General features: G+C 48.7%; 1 protein-coding gene across 5 annotated transcripts in view; it reads left to right on the top strand.

The window, feature by feature from the left end:
- LOC128884672 (serine/threonine-protein phosphatase 4 regulatory subunit 1-like) overlaps positions 1-21,894 on the top strand; it is a 163,869-nt gene that overhangs the window by 98,488 nt on the left and 43,487 nt on the right. Inside the window, exon 1 of one of the 5 annotated variants that reach the window (XM_054138188.1) lies at positions 17,515-18,443. The exons of the other annotated variants lie outside the window; for them this stretch is intronic. The gene's annotated coding sequence lies outside the window, so the exon portion shown is untranslated. Of the gene's footprint in view, positions 1-17,514; positions 18,444-21,894 lie in introns of those variants that run through there. 5 annotated transcript variants of the gene reach the window in all.

Here is a 21,894-nt window from a genome sequence, read left to right as displayed (position 1 = left end):
ACCACGGGACACAAAATCTCGAACCCAATCGCGAGATCACTGAGAACCGAAACGTAATATCAAATATTAATTTATTTACAACGAGCGTGTTACATTTGTTACGTTACAAAGAGTTCAAATATTTCAACGCAAAGGAACTCGAATATCTGCAGCGTGAACGGCTCGCTTCGGAAACATTGTTTATTTCACCTCCCTCGGCGCCGGTGGAAATTGCGCTTCGACTTGCGAACTTCGTGACAGGGGAAAAAAAAGGGCGGTGATCCAAAGGAACAAGCGGATCGTTGAAACGGGGATTGCCAGTTTACGGGCAAACGTGTAAACGCTGCGAAATTACGCCGTTTCATCCACGCGACACGGTCGTTCAACCGAAACGTATGATTTTCTTGTAGCTTCGACGCGTCGTTACGCGGGAGGAAGAATCTTGACGGTATGCTATTTTCGTGACGTGCGACTGCCCATCAACGACACGGTGCGCGACACCCACTCGACTTTTAACGTCCTGACGTTACCCCTATTTCACACACTGCACTGCTATAATGTGGCGATACGATGCAGCATAAACCAGCGGGTCGATCCTACTTGGTCACAATGCTGAAAAAAAAATATACACGTCGAATCGAGTAACCTTCTCCTTTTCGATGTCGGTTAAAAAGGAGTTTATTTTAAATAAATTCGATGTTTCTCCGAAACATGCTGTTCTCTTCTATGGCTATCCCTCGGCTCGACTTTCTCTGAGAACGAAAATTAGGCGGGAAATTCGGGAGGTCTCGCTTCTCGGAAGTGGGAAGAGACGCTGAAGCCGAAAAGGGGGGGAGGGAAAAAGAGCAAGACGGAGAAAGGGAGAGATCGATGGGTGCAAGAGAGCAGTGGGTGCGATATCCCTTCCAGACGTTGTGGGGGGGCGGGTGTTACCACAGGGTGCGCGAGGGGTAAGAGGAAAGAGAGATATAGCGAGCATGGCCCACGAGAAGGGCACAGGAGGAGGGATAGGGTTCTATAGGAATTATATGATGGGAAGGGAAGCAATTATTGGGATGATGGATGGCCCCAGGGCGCCGCTGTAGTGCTTCTCTCTAACCAAAGATCTTTCCGTCCCTCCCTCTCGACCGTCTCCCGTCCATCCCTTCGTCTCTGTCTCTCCCTTATCGCCTCCCATCGGCACTTACCGTCCTCCTTTCTCATTACCTATCACGAGTCCTCTCGTGGAACCGATTCACCCAAAACTGACTCGATTTCGCGAGCATCCGCTCGCGAGACGCGCCAAATGGACAGGAAATCACGGATTCGCGACGACTAAGAAAAGATATACTCATCGTGGTACAAGTTAATCGGTCGATTTCGTACTCTGGGCGATAGCTTCCAACCGGGGATTGCCTCGAAAAGTCGTCGGTGCTTTCGTTCAGGAGATGCCAGTCCGTTTGGAAACTTTGCAATTTTTATTTAAAGAAACATATTCGACATCTTCTGTAATTTAGAAATTCCATGAGTAGTCTGATTTGATTTAAGTGAAGATTTCTCGAACATTCCCGCAAATTTACATCAAAACCAACGTCAAATACCTCCCTGCAGCGATGGGCAAAACTCTAGATTTCGAATGAATCTGAAGTTTGCCGGTATGTTTGTCTCGTTTCCTCTTCTGAACATTTTCCAAGAAGGAAACGAGATAAACACATCAGCAAACTTTAGATTTATTCGAAACCTAGGGTTTTGCCCATCTCTGCTCCCCTGTTAGTCGCAGCCTGATATTAAGACGAACATCTTCAATTTCCCTCGTTTATCCTTACACAAGTTTCCGTTATCCAGCTATATCTTCTTAATTTACCCAAAATTGAGAAACATATCAGCTATCGAATACGAACTTCGACCAAAAATCCAGACCCAAAAGGGGTCGAAGACCCGCGACGCGTTTCTGGTCCCACCTGATTCGATCGAAGACGATTAGGAATTAATCGAATAGTCCCAGAGAGTCTCCATGGTGCTTTGGTCCGTCGTTCGCCGTTCCCTTCATCGCCAGCGACCATTTAAGGGCCGTCCTAAGTGACGTACGCACACCCTCGCTCGGATAACACGCATGCGTCTTGGAGCAGGGCGTGCGTACGTTCGAATGTCGCGGCTGGCAACCCCCTCGGCTCTTACGTCGGTACGAAGACGCCCTTTGCCACGCAATTTCGTTTGGTCGTCTCCTCCCTCGCCCTCCCAGCTAGGTAAATCGAATTAAGTGGCAGACTCGGGGTATTGGCGGCAACGAAATCAACATTTGGGAGAGGAGTCTCGAGGAGCATCTCCGAGGCTACGCGACAACCCCACGGGAGGAGGGAGCAAGTATTTAACCGTGGCCTCGAGATCAGAGAACGTCGATATTCCGAGACGTTTGGGATCGCGCGAGCTAAATGTAAAAATTTATGCGGACACTTGCCATTTTTACAAATGCAACGAGCACGTATTTAAAATCCCTAAAATTCTCCATCGTTGAAATTGTCCGGTTTGTCGCGGCAGAGGGCTTACCAGGGAATTTGGAAACCAGTGGTTTGCTTGGCAAATGGCTTGTCGAAAGTTATTCCGTCATACGACATTCCTCCACGACCGTGCGTGCCGTCGGAGTCGTTTTCCCGCCCGGGGGGGCCCCCCCCCCCCCCCCCACGGGACGATTTCCATTTTTTCGTCGTTTCTCTCTGTCCGAGGGGGAGAATATGTTACCATTTCGCGGGCCGTGCAACGCGTGGACGGTGGTTCGCGCGCCACTGTCGAAGGTGAGAAAGCGGAGGAATGCGAAAAGGAATAAGAGCCGTTGGCCCCCCGAAGGTGGAGAAAGAGGCGTAGACTGGCAAATGCCGCGAACGTATGAAAACAAATTACGAGGCGGCGTCTGTTTGTTGTGTTCCGCGGAGATGTCGAAGAGAGAGAGGCGAGACAGAAGAGAAACGAGGACAGAGGACACGGTGCATTCTCCTTCTCTCGCTCCGATTCCCTCTTGTACTGGTGCATACGTAAGAGTAGGTAGAAGAGACCGTAGACGGATTCTCGAAGGTACATTCCATTCTCCCACTCTCGTTTCGTGTTTTCTTCTTCGTCGTCGTCTTCGCCTTCTTCTGCATCCTAACCTCGCGGGATGCGTAAACTTGATCATACTCTTGTTGTGCCCTGAAGTCGTTCGCTCTTCTCCGAGGCTGCACCATCCTATCGCTCGAGCTTGCTTCATTTTTACTAATTTTTTTTTTTTTTTTAATCATGTTTACGTAAAGTGAAATTAAACGGAGGATCGGGAAACTTAATCATTTTAGATGTAACTTGTTCCTGTTTCTTGTTTCTTTTTTCAAAATTCCCACGAGGGTGTTTAGGTATAGTAAATAAAATTATGCGCTCCTAAAACGTTACGAAACGTCGTTAACCGTTTAACTGGGCCAGCCGTATTAAACCGTCGTTAAACTTAATTCGTGCTCCGTGGGAAGAAAGTAATAAGCCATCCCAAAGGACGTTTCTTCTGGCGCATTGTTGCAATCGCATTTGCAATTTTCTGACGGATGTCTTGCAAATGCGATTGCAACAATATCGAAAGAAGCATGCCTCGGGGCTAGACCACCCAGTGAAGATTTCGAGAATGTGTCGACAATCAAATTCATTAACACCAAGTTGGTCAATTTGACCCATGTACTTCGAACTTCTTTCTAAAGCCACTCAATTCTCAACAATTCCCTTACCTCAATAATTCCGGGCATTTATTCTAATAAAGAATTCGTTTTATTAACGAATTATCTCCTCCTCTTACTAATTACAAAGATAAAACTGTATATGGAATAAATATACCTTGCAAATATTGCACATTGCAGCCTCAAAGTATTAACCCTTTGCACTCGAGAAGCGACTCTCAGTCACCACTAGGTTTCCTTTAGGTTTAATTTCTTTGGAACTGGAAGTGTCAATAAAATGATTGTCGTTGAGGCAAAGGTGACCTGATTTTCAACACTCAAATTATAAATCTCATTTTCGAAGTCAATCTAAGCTTAACATTCGTGACAATAGAAGGCTAAGAAAACATCTCGAGTGCAAAGGGTTAATTTCTAAAATCATAATCAAATTGACCTACAACAATCGTTTTTTAAAACTATAGACATGCATTATTTTTACCATTTGACGAGGATCTCGCTAGCCAATGATTAGGCTCATCCGCGCGCGTATCGAGTCTTGTATCGTCCAAAGGGCCCCGTGGCGCAAGAAGCGCAAACGATTTCCTGTTCGACGACGATAATGGTACTCCTGGTCGAAGTACGATTGGCCACCACGTGCAAGGGGGCGAGCAAGGGTGCGCAGCGTGCAGGGAGAAGGGCGCAGGTAGGGACGATGGTGTTGAGACGATATGATAAAGCGGTGGCGCTAACCTCACGAGCAAACACACCGCTATCGGCTCTGTCCTGCGTATCATCTCGCAGGGTTCATGTCGTCTGCCGTTTACGTTCATCGCTCCAAAGCGAGGCGTTATTGTTGTCGCCGCGACCGGATCGCTGATAAACGAATCACACGTTAACGAAGAAAGACATTCGTTTCCCGCGGACGTAGATAATCCTGGCCACTTGTTAGCGTCGCGATAAGGGCAATTATTAGGGGAAATTTATAGTACTCTTTCGCTCCGAAGCTGCCCACGTCAAGGGGGCTTGAAACGGAGACCTCTTTGGGAATTAATTCCGAGGAAACGAATGCGAGATCTGACTTTTCCTTATGCAGTGTGTTCATATGTATCTCGAAGATCAAGAAAATTGATTTCTGGATGTGTCTGTGGGCAGAGGGCCATTTTTGTGGGGACTCGACGAGTTTAAGCTGATCTCAACTTGAACTTGATAATCGAACATTCTGAATTAGAATTATACATATACATATATCCGTTATCGAAACTTGTTCTTTGTTACTAACTCAATTTTTTCATTTCTGTTTCAGGTAAGTCGCGAAAGCTTCACATAAACAACTCCGTACCTACTTTCCAGAGAGATACCCGACGCTCAGGTATTCATCACGGCTACTCCCTTTTAACGAAGAAACAGTAGTTTATCTTGCAAGTATTTAGCTCTTTCGATAGAGCGGGCATTTAAGAGGATAAATAGTTGACGCCATCTGCAAACTCTCGTCCCAGCGTCGGAACCGCGGAATCTCTCGAACTGGTTCGCGGCGTTACGCGCCAAACTGACAGTGGTAACTACATTAACCTTTGAAGGGAGTGCACCGTGTCAAATCGCATTCGGTACACGCCGATGCACCGCGGATGCGAAATTCCCCGCGAGGCGATACGCCCCGGTCGCCGATACAAAGGGAACCGGTCGCGATTAAATAGCGAATGCACGCCGCGAACGCACGCGGTCTCCGATGAGGCGCTGGAGCTGTTTGAAGCCTCGGTTGGCCCCTAATACGTCGTAATTAACATTGTTGTCCCGCGAACTCAGATATATTCCAGGACCAAGGAAACTTCTTAGCAAAGAACGGAGAATGGAAGGGCTAAACATGGAAATATAATGTTGACCTGGGTTTTTCTTTCTGAAAGGGGTAGTTTATTCTTTTAGGGACGTTAACCCTTTGCACTCTAGGCTTGTTTTTCTGGTATCTGCCAGCAACTGGAGGTGTTTCTTAGCATTCTATTGCCATGAATTCTAAGTTATCTAGATTTGAGAATAAGGTCACCTTTACCTCGCCGACAATCATTTTATCGAAACTTCGAGCTCCAAAGAAATTAAACCTAAAGAAACATTAGGTATTGTAGATTTACTGCATGAAACCTAATGGTGACTGAGAGTCACCTCTCGAGTGCAAAGGGTTAACTGTTCGGAACCAATTAGATTAGATCTTTCGTAAGTTAGCATTTATGCATTTTTCATTGAAACTAGTACATCGATAGAAAAACACGAGCACCGTTGAGAATAGACAAAAAGGGAGGTCGGGGGAAGACGTAACAGGTAGAAGCAGTAAACGCCGGCGCGATTATTGCCGTCCGTGCTGGCAGCAATGACGAGTAAAACGGCGCGATTACTCAACGCGCCATTGAGCAATTGTAGGAGGTAAGAGTGCTGTCGTCGTCGGCGTCGTCGGGGTTTGCACAACAACGCGTCGAGCGTATAAACGCGACACGGTCTCCCGGTGAAAACGCAAGGACGCATCTGGCAGATATAAATTGCCTCTCGGAGTCGAGCCGCGAGGAAGCTCGCGATCGTTGTCTCTCCCAGCTAGCTAGGCTGTTTCGTCTAAGAATTAACAAGTCTTCTTCAGGGATTTCAAGGAACCTAGTATGTTTGTCCGCACACTCTATAAAACAGCTCCCGAATTCCTAATATTCGTACAACGTATTAAATTTAGGCCTCGATAATTTATGATTACGAACTGGAGGTAGAGAAGCCCCTAGATCCTCAAATGGGTCTCTATCCGGAGGGTCCCGGTGGGTTTAAATTTACTCCACGGGAATCGGGAAGACTCGGAAGTCGCGCGAAAACATTTCATCGGGTGGAAAGGGCGAAGGCGTAGCAGCAGCAGGAAACTGCGGGAAAACAAACGGGAGGGCAGAAGCTCCAGGAAACACGGAGCGCGTACACTGGGAATGGGAAACCGTAGGTTTCGGTGCAACGGTCGCGCGCGTCGAAACATAATGAAACAAGAGCAAACGAGGTCCAAAGGAATGGCGACGACGGGGTAAGGCGAGGCAGGGAGAAGGGTAAAAGGCAGACCTTTGATGTTTTCACGTACAAAGTCGATGGCGTCCTCGAGGTGGTCCCGACAGTGGGAGGCCACAATGGCCACACGGAGTCCTACAAGGTGCTATGTTCACATCGTTCTCCATACTCAATTATCATATTGGGTCTGGGACCAGTTCCGTCTGCCCTCGGACCCCACCCATCCCCCTTTCGTCTAGGCCTCTATCTTCCTTCTCCTTCGTTCAATTTTCTCTCGGCCGTGAGGGAACATCCCTCCTTCCTCTCGCCTTGCACTCCGTGTTCCGTGTCTCCTCTTTCTCCGCGTATTTATTCTCTCGCTCCGTTCGCTGTCTCCCGTAAGCTATTGTCGGCCGCCTGCTAGCATAATGCATCTTAAACGGCGGCGCCTCAAAGATCGACGCCTCGGCGCGGGTCCTCCTCGGAATTCTTCAATATAAATTAGATTCTTGAATGGGGGATTCTAGATCGCTGCCACGACCGGACGAACGCGCCCACGGGCTGACGAAGGACGCGGGGGGTAGGTTTAGATGGCGACTCAAGTATGTATTTATTTATCTATGCGATCGAATATTGGAATACATTTTTTCCACGGCGGTGACCTCTTTCCCTTGGTCGGGGAGCTTTCCTGGAACTTCCTATCGACGCTTTCCCACGCTTTCGTCCTGTCCAACGATGCCCGAGGATTAATCGCCTCGACGCCACGGCGTTCCCTCTTTTTGGTCTTTGGCGAACTAGAATCTTTTCAAGTGGTTAGATTCGTTTTCTTTTGAGTCACCTTCCGAGACGTACCTTACAATGATTGTCGAACAATCGCAATGAAAAACTGACGAATGGAAGCCTCGATGCAAGTGCTTCTTCGAGACTACGCAGTATTCCTTTTCATAAATTTTCTGATATTCTTTTCATAACATTCCTTTCGTATAGAAAAATTGAACTCGCACCCTTATAGTTTCTGTTCCTTTTTTAAAAACTCTGACTTGCTCCGCAATATTTTTACTACCCCTCCTTAAATTTTATCTGGGTCCATTGGACTCTATCCCACTTAAGGGTTGAACGGGTATCGCCGATTTCCTGGAAGAAAGTGCCACCGCCTACGTAGACGCGAGGTGCCCGCCGTCGATCGATTCACCCTGAACCGTGGTGGTTCGCGTATACGGGCCGCGGTGTCTCGTTTCCTCCAGTGGCGCGTCGACTGGTCCGATCCCGCCTCGACCATCGTCATTGACGGCCTCGGGTAGCAAGGTATTCGAACCTCCCTCGACCGTGAACAAGCTGGCTAAAGTTTCGTCTTTCGTGCGAAAGACATCGAGTACATCAATCCCAAAATGATCGATTTCAAAACACGTGCACACGCGTCACCGTTACTCCGAAAAGCTCACGTCGAATTTAAGTAATCCGTGGGATCAGTTCTCCGACACCGCGGCGACGAGATTGAGAATCGATTCCATATCGCGCGTACAAGTGCATCGGATAGATTAGGAGGTGTCGTGTGCGTTTCGAAGGGGGTCCTCTCGTTTCGATTTCAAAACTCGATCGCGATGTACCGCGTGGTGTCCCGCCGCCGCGTATTTATTTACGGTGGCGCCGTCCCGATCGCGGCTTTATCATCGTATTTATAAACACGCGTCGTCCTCGTATCCGTCGCTACGTCGATAAAAGAGCGAGCCCGGAGGAGGATGAGGAGGGCTGGCGCGAGACCGACAGGGAGAGCTTGAAGAGAGGAAAAGAGAGCTGGTGATATAGTTGCTGAAAGAAATATTGTGGGCTACTCGAAGAGCTTCCGAATGATTTTTTAATCGGAGACTGTGGCAGAAGGGAACGTTAGTCGAGTCGAACCTTATTCAACCAATCCTAGACGAACAGTGATTAACTGATTCTATTTATTACAGCTATTCGTATTCTGAATACCGAAAAAATATTTTTTCGAATAAATTTGATTCGAGCAACGAATAGGGTACTATTAGAATAAATCTGGCCAAAAATATTAAGGCCAGTTGTTGAAATGTCGACACCCCGCGCCGAAGGGCACCAGTTCGCTCCGTGGAGTTTTTATGACCTCACTATATTTCTTCCATCAAGTATACAAAGCGGGGCTAAGCGAGTGAAAGAAAGGAGGGAACAGCAGGGACAGCCAGGGAGGAAAGGAGAGTACCGTGGCGCGTAGGGAAGCCCACACGAGTCTGGCCGGATACTCATACTTCCGGTCCTACACATGGCCGTGGCGTTCTCTGGCTCTCTCTCGTTTTCTCTCTGTCTCTCCGTGCGCTCGCCTTTTCTCTCGCCGCTTCGCGCGACATTAGCGTGTGCGTACGGCTAGAACGGCGTGTACACCACCGCCACCAGAGCCTCCCTCTTTGCTCTCCCCCTCTGCACCGTGGCCAGGCACAAAAGATACAAGCGAACGTCACACGCGACTTACGCCGTCCGACGCTTGCACGTACGCGATGGCCCGTACGGGAGTGTGCATCCCACCAGTGACGTCACTGACGGGCACCCTACGCGAGCAACTTCGTACTCGCGCGCACAAAGACGCCACGACCACGAACGAGTCATTCACCAGCCGCTTCGTCTCCAGCGACGCCGCGTACGCGAACGCGCCCTGGCTTCTCGAAATTCACCGGGGGAGACACTTCCCCTGGCTCGACTCTTCGCGAGACCGAAGAGTCTCTTAATTTGGGAACGATTTTCAAGTGGAATTCTTTCGCTAAAAATAAGTTGTCCTTAAATTTGCATCGACGTACAGAATTCCCGTTGAGACAATTCGCTGGAAAATCGATCGGGTAATCGAGCACATCTCTGCTCCCTCCTCGATCCCCTTTCGCGACGCTCGACCCCGCCGGGTGGCGTTCACCCGGCGCGCGTCGGCTCTCGTCGACCCTAAAGGGATCGTTCCGAAATTTCGCCGTTCCGAGGAGAGGGAATTTGCCCCGCTGGAAGAAGGAGAGACAAATTAACGGCCGGGGGTTTCCGTTCGTCGTCGGACGCATTTCGATGAGACAGATTTAGACGGGAGGAAAAAGTGGGTGTAGGGGATTACGTGGCCTGTTTACAGAGAGAACGGCCGTCGAGTGGCAACGCTCGGCTCGCGTCACGGAGAAAAGAAGAGGGGCTGCGACGGAGAAGGAAAACGAAATGAAGGAGGAACGCTAGGGGGACGAGAGGGAACGAACGAGCAAGCGGCCACCAATTTGAGAATCGGCGACGACCCTGGGCACCGACGACTTCCGGTGGTTCCGTTGACCCCGTAGAAGTTCGAGCCCGGGGACTCGCGCGACGCAGAAACGAACGCTTGTTCGCGATCACGCTGAAAGCAAGCGCGTACGTACGGCAATGTTCCGCTTCTAGATGGAGCATTAAGGATAGGCTTCTTCGAACGAGAAAACGTCCATCCGTACCTCTGGAAGGCCAGAGGACAAGATGAACGATAGAGTGCAATCGTAGTGTACGATATCTCGCTTGTTGTATTTAAAGCGGTGCTGCTCGCATGTCTATATATTACCGAAGGTTTTGGAAGAGTTCCCTGATAGAAAAGAGTCCAAACGCGACATATTTCGAACGTTACTTATGTATACTACTCCAAGTTTCACCAAAAATACTCGGTGCCGATATATAAAATTGTCCTAAACAATCTATAAGAATGCGTGGGATCGGTTTAGACCATGGATGTTCGCCTAGAATGAAAACTAGCCGAATGGAGATCCCCGTTAATAAGAAGAGGTGAAAGGCGAGGAAATGGGCGAGAACGGTTCGAATCGACGTGCGATTTGAATCGTCGATGCAGGCCGCGACGGCGCTAGTTAGCGGATGTTAAAAAGTACAGGATACGGGTGGACGGCGAGGGGGAGGGTGGCAGAGGCCGTATTAGTCGCAGGAAGGGTGGCGACGAGGAAGAAAAGAGGAAGGAGTGGCAACGTAGAAGGCGACGAACTGCGCACGCGCGCACTACGTGTCCGCACTTTATGAATGCCCCGGCGCAAACGTGCACGTCGACGTACGTACGCGATCGACGGTACATTCATACGGACCGTGAACGTAGCCACGGCGTAGCGCGTAGTAAGCACTCACACTCGCCACCAACGTCTGTCTGCGCCACGGAGGGACTTACAATTAGAACGCCGTTGCGTTGCCGCGAATCGTTAAAACTACGGCCAATGGCGCTCGCGTTTATTGATACTTCCCAGCGCGAAATTTACCACGAGGTGATTCGAGAAAATTTATTCCCAAGCGATAACGCACTCCATACGTTCATTTAACTTTATTAGGTATAGTCTGAGATCTATTTAAAATATTTTTAATTAAATTACAAGAGGTAATTCACGAATAATAATTGAACGAACCTAAGACTGTCGATAATTTGGCAGATTTCTGATTAAGAAGCGTTACCTTTCGGTACAATTGTTCCTCATCTTTCGCAAGATCTGATACACAGTCTCGTGGGTACGAAAATAATCACCTTCATTGTACCGTTCTTCAATTCAACGAGCCGGCGCTTAATTGCGATAGGGCTCTAGGGAAAATTTCCAAGTTACACCATCCAGTACATGTATTCCGTAATACAGGGAATAATTTCATTCGTTCCCAACAAGCGTACCAAATGCCGGTAGTCTTGTTTTTTCCCCTCGTACCTCATTCAAGTATAATCTAAAAAGTCATGACTCGAAAACCGTATCACAAATCACGATCCTCCACGTATACAAAATGCACGCGTATAACTGCACGCGTTTACAAATACGACTGGCATTAATTCGCAGCCTGTAATGCACCAGATCTCCCACTCCCGTTCCCGTTCGCTCCGCGTCTCTCTTTCCCGCGTTCAAGGATCGGCGCACGCGTCGTCGCCTCTGTGTCGTGCAACAATAATTGCACTCATTGACATTTTTCTTCGGTTCATTCACCCAAGCCCTGATGAAACGACGAACCAGTGCGCACTGGTTCGCTCCGACGCACAGAGACGGGCGAAACTAGTATTTTTGTTTGCAACATTCTTTTGTTTTGGTAAGATATACCTTAAAAAATTAGAGACTCAAGAGGTGCAGGTTCTTTGTGGACAAATATACTCGAGTTTAGATATTTCCACGATAAATTAATCTTCTTTTATGAAGAGTCTTCGTGAATAGAGAGAAGTCTTCGTGATATGTGTACGAACCATCATGGTAAATTTGAGGAAGCTTTTTTCGTCCTTGTTCGGTCGATTGTACTCGAGACAAAGTATTCGCAAAGTGGCTTCGAAAGGGACAACTGAAACGGTAACGCGCAATTTTGGAGGCGACAACGGTCTCTGGGGGGAACCAGTCTTTCGAAGATGGGAATCTCCCGTGGCACACCTGGGTCATCCTTTTGCAAAGGGCGTGCACGTCGCGGCGGTTGCGTCTCGAGCCGCTCGTGCTGCGCAAGATAATTGCGCTCACGCAACTCCGACTCATTGACGTCCTTTTCCAACCCTACCCTCGTCCAGCAGCGGTCCATTCACCGTATCCTCTGGTGGAGAGAGCGTGTGTTACCGCGGGGGATATCTATTTGTGCATGCCGACGTTACCGCGGGATGACTGCCAGCCTGAGCGAGTAGGGAAGGAAGACTACCACGAAGAAGAAGAAGAAGAAGAAGAAGAAGAAGAAGAAGAGGATCCCAGAAGTCAGATGGAAGAAAGGACGCCTCGCATAAATATGCGCCGGGACTGGAATGTCAGAAGAGGAGCGGGCGCGGGAGGAGGAATTTCCTGTTGTGAACGTCTTGGGATGCATCTGCTGCTGCCTCTTAAGCCTCTGAGCCACGCGTGCGAGTACCAATTAAGGCGCCACGAGTCGTCGTGATTGGCCCCGCGTGTGCAACCGTTCTCTCCCTCTATCGCTCGAGCTTCCTCGTCTGTTTTCGGTTCTCTCGAGACGGCACCACGGGCTCCTGATAACACGGCCCGCTTCGAACCATGCGCGATACGTCGTTCCTCTGATCGTTTCGTAACCGCTTAGGTTCGCGCGCGGGGAGCCCCCTCTTTTATCTGACCCCGCGACTCCGCGTCGATCGAACGACGTTTCCAACCGTTTCGTAGATTCCACTGGTAGCTTTGTTGTGAATTAATCGGGACGCGAAATCAATTTTTCTTTCACTTGCTAGCTTTTCAAGGGTTAGACAATTTTCGTATTGTTTCATGCTGAAGAATAGAATGCTGGAAGGAACACCCTTTTTAGGCGAATCGAGAACTACGTGGCGTATCTTAGGTCCAAGGAGACAAAGGTTTTATCATTCTCAAGTGATTGAATCTCGAACCTAAAAAGACTCCAAAGATCGAACTAGATATTACAATCATCGATGCTAACAGAACCTTGGAATAAGTAGAATCAGCCAGCCATGCACAGACAAGTATCTATTTCACGCCGCATGTGCTCCAAACACTTTCGAAGTCCATTCCCTCGAAAACAAAGCGTTCTATCGAAAAAATTCATTGCATATTTTTGATAGAGTTCTTCACGTAGAACGACCTGCTACCAGATGTCGGGCACCTTGTCTTTCGATTCGCGAATAAACGGGTCGTCAGCTGCGCGACACGCGAGTGCCAGTGGTCGAGAAATATCGCGACGGCCACGAAATCCGAGATAGCAGGGGCATTCGTCTTCCCTTTTGGCCGCGGATGGGTGTCGTTGTTGCCTTAAGTGCCCCGGTGTGTCAGGTGGAAGAACTCCAGCAACGGAAAGGGTGAAGGACCACAAAAGGCAGACGGAGCGAGATGGCGAATGACGGCTAGCGCGCAGTGATTCATCGAGCGAATCTCTCTCCATTCGTCGTCACACGTCCCACGGATAAATCTTTTTCTACGTCCTCTGCCTCCTCCGTGCTTGGCCGTTTCCGAGCGTTTTCTCCTTTGACGAGCGACGCAAGCCACCGACGTTCTTTTACGGAAAAGGAAAACGCGCAGTGGCGCCGCTAACGAAGAAAATCCGCCGATCGTTCCGCTCCGATTTAGGTGAATCTTTGTGGACTTATGGAACTAGGAAAATAGTAATGCGTATTTTTATTTGGTCGGGGTAAGTCGAGTGTAAGGGTCTTCCAAAGTCGCACTCTCGTGCTGCTAATTGGGAAACTGTTTAGAGGGTTGAGAACGGAAGTTTTCGTACCGAGCGACGCCATTGGTAAGACGTCGACATCGTCGCAATCTCTAGAGATCGCGTCGGTTTGGCGCGTACACCTCGATACCTCGAACGATTCCTTATCCAGCGCCAGTACCGTAATTAAGAATACACAGTGGGACGGGAAAAGAGGTGTCCAGCGACGGAACGGTGGTGCAAAGTGACGCGGGCGTTTGGTTTGCGCGCATTCCGTCACGTTTCCGTGTCTCTTTATAGGTTAGGTGCGCCTCCATTGGCGTCAAACCTAGGCTTCGAGACGTAAATAACAATTTGTGTAACACGAATACAAAGTGAAAGCAGGGAAACGTACGGCGCTACAAACGATACGAGGTTCAATTAAATGATTTCTTGACAAGGTAAAACGATAAACATGTTTCTGAAAGGCATTCTACGATAGGACGATTGATAAATATTAATAATAACATATCGATTAGAAGCTAAATTAATTAGCAAACGTATTACTCTTAATAAGCAAACGTACCTTACCCTGTTAATCCCTTCAGAAAGAGTTCATTTGGCTTCAAGTGGAGTTGAAAAGTTAAGAGTACCTCGTTCTACTATTTCGAAAGGTGTGTGCGCCCCAACGAAAGGGTATAGTCGGATTGGAAACTTCATTGGAGGGGAAAGGTAACGAAAACGTAGCCTGGAAAAAGCGCGGCCAGAATCAATGGGTGCCACATTGTTGTCGGAATGCAAATAACACGGCTCGAAACACGGTCGATGTTATTAAAGTGGCCGTTGCGAGATCGCGAGGCGATATCGGAACCTTTCGCTGCAATCGTAAATTATACACGATCCCCAGGCTCGTTTCGTCGTCTCCGGCCCAGGTCGATCAACCGTGACGACAAAGTAGCGACTTTCAGTTCCGCCTTCGGGGCAACCTACCCTGTGTTTAGCGTGGGCGAGATTTGAACGTCGCGATCGACTTTTTTCTACCTTGTACAAACAACTTTGGTGACTCCATCCGTGATATTTTTCTCTAAAATTGAAGAATCCAAATTGAAACGAAAACGAATGTATCACGTCTAACTTTTTGTTTACTTTTTGTTTCAGGTAAGTCAGCAGAACGTAATACAAACGAATCCACAGCTGATTGTCAAAAGAAATTCCCCGTCACAGGTATTTGTTCAAATATCAACGTATTCATCTACGATGTTTACGAATGCGTTCGATAATAGATACAAGTAAATCTTGGAGCGATTTTTCGAAGCAAGCGTGCGTTGGTTCTGTCGTTTGATTCATTATCCATGCAGTGAAATTTGTTGGGACGGGAATGTGCATCGAAGCTCATCCACCGTTCGTTGCTCGGCGAAACAATCACGGCAATCGTTTCGCGTTATTTATAACCGTTATTATTCCCGCAAATCGGTCAATTCCAGGCGGATTACCGCGACGCGTTCAATTATCATCCGGTCGATCGATCCCAAACCGCAGTAGAACGCGATTACGCGAAACTGGAATAAGCCTTTGCCTGATAATCAGACGCACGGTATCTCTGCGTGACCCGACAAGATGGCCGTGCGAAATCAATCCTCCGAAGGGGCATTCGTTCGGACCGCATGGACACGTTTCATGAATTTTATTCTCCCACGGTAACTGATCTACGTAATTCTTGTTTTATATTCATGTTCATTGGTTCAACGACTCCTCGCCAATATTTTATTATGCTGCAACGAGAAAACCCATTGATTTATCAGCAGCGCTAAAAAAAAAAAAAAACGAGTATCCCGCATATACATAAGAGCGCGTCGCGATGGTCGCCACGCCACTGACCTTAATAACTCCACGTACGTTTCTCGCGTACTTCGATGATGACGATAGACAAGGTCTGCCCGTCTAGCAGACGAATCATGCGCGCATCGAATATGTACGCTCGTTCTGTCCCTCTCCCACGCACCTGTGCCCCCTTTTTCTCTCTCCTTTTTACACGCGGCATCTCTATCTCCGGGGATCTTTCGTTCCTCGTGTCTCTGTGTACAACGTACACCTTACGGTCGTTCACACGGGCGCGATGGAATGCACGGGCCGCTGTACACACACGCGTGCCCGCCTCCGTGCCGAGGAACCGTTAATGAATCTTGCAGTTCTTAGACCGCCCGTGCGCGTCTCGGGGATCGTCCAGAAAAGGAACGGGACAGGATACGAGCCAGAGGTTTGATCCTTTGCACGAAATCGGGAGAAAGGAGAGTGGACTCCTAACAGAGGCTTGAAACCCTCAAAGGTTTCTCGGCTCAACGATCCCAACAATGCAAAAATCCAATTTTTAGTAAAACGAGAATTTTGGAGTATCTAGAATGAGAGTTTCCTGGTATGGTAATCGGGAGATTCCGAGATGCAAATGTCGGCAACGTGCGTCGAAGTATCATAATTGTAGATTCCACGAGGCAGCTTTCTCATTTCGCTCGTGGACACGCTACGGAGTGCCACCCACGATGCCCGTGCCACCGTTCCATGGAAGAAAGGAAATGTTGATCCTCGTGTGTACGTCTTCGGGGTCCGCCTCGGCCACTTGTCGGCTTTTACACGACCGAGAAAAACTAGACGAAAGCCCGAGGTCGCGTTTCGGCGAAACGCTTGCGAGCGACGCTTTCCCACACGCGCAAAGGCCCGTAAACCTTTTTCCGTTCCCCCTAGAAAGGCGATAACCGGTTTTTCTCCCAATTTCATCGTCGACATTTACGAGCCTCTTGACTCCGTTCCACCGGATTTCTGTGAAAAACACATGACATCGGTATGCGTTCGTCACTCGAGTAAACACTTGTATCTAATCAATGGCCGGTCGGTCAGCTTGCGTCAGAACCGCGCGTTTCTCCGTTCGTTTATCGCGAGGCACATGAAAATCGAGCGTGTCTCTTTTGAGGCCAATAAGAGACATAAGGGGGGGGGGGGGGGGGACTTTGCCGGTATTTTCGAAAAATGGAAAGTGAATTTATTTTAATTCAACTTCTCTTTTATGTATGTCTTCGTTTGTCTTACTCTTATACTTACTTCTTGTTTCGTTTATTTTCGTTTCGCAAGTGTCAGCTTATTTTCGAATGTAGACAAATTTATCTATTATCAGTAACTGATTCCAAGTTTTTAACCCCTCCAAAGAAGGGAAACTCGAGAGCCTATCTATATCTTCGTCTTTCGTTTAAAATCCTCTTTAAAATTTTGTAGAGATAGCGGAATCGCGGGCTGAAATTCGTTGCGTGTATCTCGCGTGTCACAGGACACGTCGGTTGGCCCCAAAGCAGTGCGCCGATGGTGGCAGGCGAGAGAGAACCACCACGGTCGGTACGTGGTTACAGGTCTGTTTGGCGGCGAGCGGTGGCGGTCCACTTCTGAGAACTAACGGGTCTGTTTCGACCCCTCTTTCGAATCTCTCTCTTTTCCCCTCTCGCTTCGTTCCCCACCCCTCGTTCCTTTACCACCCGCGGCAACGCATCGCGTATACACGCAGAGGAGTCGTAAAGATGTACGCATGTGTGGGTGCGTGCAATGCGCCTGCGTGAGTGCGTGTTGTGTTAGCGAACGGAGAGCGGGCACACTGGCTTGCCGCGTCCTGCGCAGCAGCGAGTGCGCAGCTCGCGTCTGCGCATCGCCGTAAGCGTGACGCGCCAGCGATCACTCTCAGTGTGGTACGGACCGTGCCGCGGTGCGGTTGTTTCGCGTTTCTCTCGTGAATCGTATCCCCGCCGATCCACGTTTACCCCCTCTACAATTTTTCCGTGGACGACCATGGAGCTACGGTTAACGCGTGTGCGCGAGTGCCTTGCCTGTTGGGACTGGATAAACATATCGCTGGTTGGTGTCAAGAGCGAGCTCACCGAAAATATTCAGATAGTTCTCGTGGTGTTTGTATACAAAGATCGTTGGCCGAATGGACACCGGACGAGAGGTGTAACGTATACCAGTGCGTGGACTGTGTTACGAAGATCACGGTGTAGAGACGCACGCGTCGCGACGAAGCACGTGGCTGGAAACGAACAATTTCGGAGCAATCGACGATACCGCGGAGTCGGGAGTGTCGTGAGCTCGCGTAAACACGCCATTGCCGGGACCTTCGGCCGGAAATCGTTTCTCGCGTCGTTCGAAGGACACTTTTATTTATGGCACGAAGTCGAACGTCGATGGAAACCGGCGGGACGTTGACCCGATATATGCTCGACCGTGAACGCGAACCCGAAAATCTCGACGCTTCTAGTGGCGCGTAGTATACCGATCCGAGGACGAAACGAGCGCGAAAGAGGGAGAGGCGTGCACACGCCCACACGAAAAACGCATTAAAGGAGTAACGACGAGCAACGTGGCTTTAACCGGTAATTGGACCATTCTTTTTGCCATTGAGGTAGTAATGGCCCTTGTAGCGTGGTCACGCTACACTACGGTGCGCCATAGTACTATAGAGACTTCCGGCCCGTCGCAGGAAGCGAGACACACGTGTTCAGGCGTGTGTGTTCCCATAATACGGGTCCCGGCTCCTCCTCTACAGTGCGTTACAAGTTCGATGGCTCGTACGGGAAGCAACCACGCCACGGATATATATTACCGTTCGTACGGGGAAACGTGAACCCGGGGAAAAGTGAGCAAACGTCAACGATCGAACGATATTCACTGACGGCGCGTCCTCTGCCACGAAGAGACATGGACAAAGTACGTACGCAACGCTATATATAAATATTTACAACGATACGAACCACATTCTTAGCCAGACAGGAATTTCAAATTGTACGTAGAATAACAACTCTTTAGAGGAAATTAATTGATTTCAGACACGTTATTCGTTTCACGAAAATTACAATATTTATTATAATCATGTTCATTTTTCTTATCGAGACGACTATTGTGAAGATAGATTCCCATACGTTGTTTTCGTTTTTCATTTGTACGTTGGATGAAATTTTGCCCAATTTTGGAGCGAATAGAACGTCTTTGTTGAAACAGTTAGTTCTTCTATATAAATTCTTGAACGAGCCCACGCATTGAATGGCGCAGCCCACTCGATCGCGCGCGCAAGCCACGCTATTAGCCTATTATATTCCCACGATTTAGGGAAACGACCGTGTTATATATCAGCGGATCTCGTTAACCTTTTCCCGTTAACGACCGTCCCCGGACGCCCCCGAAATTTAAATCGCACGCCTCCGTTATACTAACGAGATCTTATTATGAATGAATTTTCGGCGTTACATTCATATTTCCTGTGCCAGCGTACGCCCGCGCAGCCGCGAGCAGCGGTTCTCATTCGATAGCCAGACTGGGAGCAAACATTCCTGTATGTAGCCATTTTATTATTCAAAAGTATTACTATTCTTAATATTTCTCTCTTAGAATTCAATATCCGTAGATATATCGTTGGAAAATATTATTAATTATTAATTATTAAATATTCTATTTTGGCCATGATTTTCGTGTTCTCGTCCCGCATGCGTCGTTCCACAATGCAAAGTATAGCTTGTTGCGTAACGTATGAATAATCGCGACTGGAACGGTTATTTTCAATGGCAATCGGCGCGCGACGTGCATCGTATGCATCGCATTCCTGAATAACCGATGCTTTCCATTTTTGCGTTCGCGTAAATGTCGCTTGTCGCTGACCAGGCACGGCGTTCACGCAGCCAGTCCCAACAACCTCGGGCACGTTCCAACGGAGCGAGATTAGAAAAACGTATCGAAACAGTCGGACGCGTTTCCTGTTTCTCGCCACGAGCGCGTTCTCACCGATTCCGATCCCGGTGATGTTCCGCGGTTCCCGTTTCAGATTCCTCGTCCGCACGAGGCCATTACCAGTGGTTCTTAATCTTTTCAAGCTTGGTATTTAGAGAATTTTTAGTACAGAGTTTCCCCAGACTCGCAGTCTTCTGTAGGTTTGTTGAAATTAGTCTTAGATATCGAAGGTCTCATTAAATGCAGCAGAATTTTTACCGCGCTGGAGAAAATAACTTGATCTCGAAGATTTTTGTTTAATTTTGATGAAAATTGGAATTTGAAACATGCTAAGCTAGAATAGATCTTTGAGTAGGAGTTATAACACCAGTCGAAGTTGGAAGCCGTGTAAGGGTACTCAGAGGCGATTGCTGTGAATGCGAACTGTAGGAGGCTGAGTTAAGGACAGGTACCGGTGGAATGTCGTCTTCGTAGTCGATCGCTCCAGTCCCGATCTCCGGTGCTCCATGCTTTCTCGGGACGGGGCACCGAGTCCTTCGTACCCCGACTCTCGCAACTTCTCGCGTTGAATAACAATAGAGCGAAAATCGATCCATACATCTTCTGCTAAAAATCTTTATAAACACTCGCTCGAAACCTTTGCAACTACAAATGCTTTCGTAACTTCTTTTTACATGTCAAAACATTTAATCTGCCAAAATTTCGATTTAACACCTATTACAAATTTCGAACACGAACGCAACTAGGTCACTTTCGCTCCAAAACTCCTCGTTACTCCATTGTTCCCATGCCCATCACCAAGGGGTGTGTTAGTCTCGCAGGACTAGATAGACGCGGTAGACGATTATCATCGAAAGGGGGTTTGCCATCGCCTCGAGAACATCGGGAATGACGTAGGACCACCGACCCTGCGAGCCCTGGGGATGCAGAAGACGAGACTCTCTCGGGAGACCTTCTTCCCAAGTTCATCGCTCCCGCGCATGTGCAAACACGCGGCGCATAACACGAGGCATTCATGTGCCCTTTCTTCGGCATTATTGTCGGCGGTCGCGCGTTACTGGGACCCTTCTCACCCTTCCGTCGCCGTGCCCCTCTCGCGAAAGACGACGTTCCCGCCCTCCTGTTGGAAGATATACGATAGTACCCACGTTACCGAGCGAGGACACTTTACTAACTCTGTTTCTTCGTTTCGATTTCTCCCCGACGTTTCCTCGTCGTCTTCGAAATAATTTATCGGGACGTTTCCCGCCGAATCGCGCCGCTCTCTGTTCGCGGATTTTTCCTCGACGAGTAAGCATCCCTCCTCTTTTTCCCCCACGCGCCAATGGCAATGGTCGAATGACGTCTCTGGAATTTACGGCCAAGCGATTCCATCCATCGGCCTCTTTCCGAGAAAGTCAGCCGCTTGAAAACTGCCGCGTCTCGGATATTTCGGTCCAACAAAGCACGAGCTGATTGAATACGCTGATCGTGGTTAGCATGCTAGCAATAAAAGCGTCGCGCCACGTCGTGTTTACGGCTGCTGCCTGTCCTGGAATCATACGACGACGTTTTCCTCCTAGTCTCGCAACTTGCGTTTCCTCGTTGAATTATTTCGCGCCGCGAGCTTTCTTTCCCCGTCGATACGATCGATCGGGAATATCGGGACACGCGGTCGGGTTGTGTAGCTTCTTTTGTTCCCATGGTTTTAGTTTATCTATTTTGCTACTTCAATTCTGAAAATGAATGTATATTTGTCAATGATATCTCCGCGAGAGTATCATCAATGGATTCGTAAGACTCTTCCGATGAAAATGAGCCCGAACACGGTCACATTCAGACTACTTTTAAAATTATACGAAATTCGGGTAGTTTTTGAAAAACGTCCCACCGTGTATAATCACAGTATCCCGATTGGGGTCGTGTTTGGGCTCATTTTCATCGCGAGAACCTCAGGAATCTGTTGATAATATTTTCGTGAGGATATATCGAAGAATATAAGAATAATTTGATAACAATCGAGTGAGAAATTGATCGATTCGGCATGACATGATTTCCGCGGTATTGACTCGATAACGCGGCCTCGTGGCTTGTTTACGTCGCGACGCAAAAGGGCCTCGAAGGAAAAGGAGGCCCTGAGAGAACGTGTGCGCCTTCGCCGTGGTGCATTTATCGCGGTGGGCGCTCCCCTCCGTCTGTCCCTACCCCACCCCCATCCCTGCTGTCTTTGCCACCTCCCTTGACCCTCTTCCTCTACACCCCATCCACTCTTCTCTTTCCTCTAGCGACGAGGACGAACTGCACGTTGCCCCCGGAGTACATGCACAACGAGGACAGACGAAGCGTGTCTGAGTCGCTGGCCGCCATGACAGAGCGGAATGCATGAGAACGCAGAGCTACTGACCCTCTTGGCCCCCTCACGCTACGTCTCGGTTCCTCGCCGCGGGATTCTCTTGCT

Source organism: Hylaeus volcanicus, chromosome 2 (genome assembly GCF_026283585.1).
Source record: "Hylaeus volcanicus isolate JK05 chromosome 2, UHH_iyHylVolc1.0_haploid, whole genome shotgun sequence".
NCBI classification, from domain to species: domain Eukaryota; kingdom Metazoa; phylum Arthropoda; class Insecta; order Hymenoptera; family Colletidae; genus Hylaeus; species Hylaeus volcanicus.
Note: the sequence above shows the minus strand (reverse complement) of the source record. Positions and strands in the feature narration are given on the sequence as shown.